Raw genomic sequence first — 1,510 nt, forward strand, 5'->3', positions numbered from 1 at the left:
TCTTGGTATCAGCTCAGGATTTGATCTCAGGATTGTGAGTTCGAGCCCATGCCCAGGGTGGTGCCTACTTAAAAAAATTGTGTGTGATGGTTATATGATTTTGAAGCTTTTAGAGAGGAATATGGATTATAGGAAAGATTTTCATGATTATATGGGAGAGGCAACAAAACTTTCCTTAGTTCCCATGATGGGTTTTTACTTTTCCCTTTGACTGTTAATTGGGTGTGTGTGTTTTATATTGGTGTCTGTTTCTTTATCTGTGCCCTAAAAATAGGTTCTCCAAATTTCAGTTGGTTTTCTATTTCTATCTCACTAATGACAGTTTCTCCTTTAGAGAATAGCATCTATGTTCAGGGCTTCAAATATCACTTCAATGGAGCTAATTATAGAATATTTTTCTTTAGTTTTAATCTTACAATTGAGTCCTAATTCCAATATTATCAAATTATTTAATGTATATTTCTACCTAAGGTGTGTGGTCAGTCCAAGCTTAACATTTTTTAGAAACCGTTTCTTCATCTTATCATTTTTCAGTAGTTCATAAACTTGGATTTACCTTTGACTCCACCTACTTTATCTCCCTCCAATTTTTATTTTCATTTTGGGGATATGTGGTGACTTTTGCATGCTTTCCATTTTCACTGTTCTCCTCCTAATTCAGTCACTATCACCCCTATAATCATTTTTCTTACAGCTATTTAACTGTTTTTCTGGTCTCCCTACCTCCTTCATCAAATATGAACTGTGCGCAAGTGTTTCCTTCAACATACTGCTTTTCCCTAAAAAACTGTCAGTGCCTTACACTGCCCATAGTTAATATAGAAACTCACTAGCTTGGAGTTCAGGATCTTCCTTAATTTTGCCCTGCCCTGGTTTTGATTCCATCCTTCAGCTTCTGATATCAACTACTATAACTAAACCACTCGGCACAGGTACTGTTCAACATGGCTTTATTTTTCACTTTTTGCTTATGCCTCTTCAAGATCTAACTCCTGTAATTTCTCTTTCATGAAGATGGCCCATTCCAGCACACAAGGTGGTTGTTGTTTTGCCTCAGAATTCCTGTAGTGCTTAATCTAAGCCATTTATTTAGCAATGAATCATATACAGTGTTTTGACATTTTAAATATTTTTGTACTGAGTCATTTGTTTCCAGTTTTCCTTTTTGTCCAAATGATTATATGTTTCCTTATAAACTGTAAGGTTCTTAACAGAGTCCTTAAGAGCAGAAACTGTATTTTATATCTTTGAATATTATTATAAAAATATTTTTATTACAAAGATAAAACCTCAAAAGTCCCATAATCCCATAATTACATTCAAGTTTTCAGTAAATTATACCTTTTGTAATACTTTCCATGTATCTGGAAAATACATGGAGAGGGAGAAGCAGGCTTCCCGTGGAGCAGGGAGCCCGATGCGGGGCTCGATCCCAGGACCCTGGGATCATGACCTGAGCCTAAGGCAGACACTTAATGACTGAGCCACCCAGGTGCCCCCAGATTGTTTC

Source organism: Leptonychotes weddellii, chromosome 10, assembly GCF_054177405.1.
Source record: "Leptonychotes weddellii isolate Sample4059 chromosome 10, ASM5417740v2, whole genome shotgun sequence".
NCBI classification, from domain to species: Eukaryota; Metazoa; Chordata; class Mammalia; order Carnivora; family Phocidae; genus Leptonychotes; species Leptonychotes weddellii.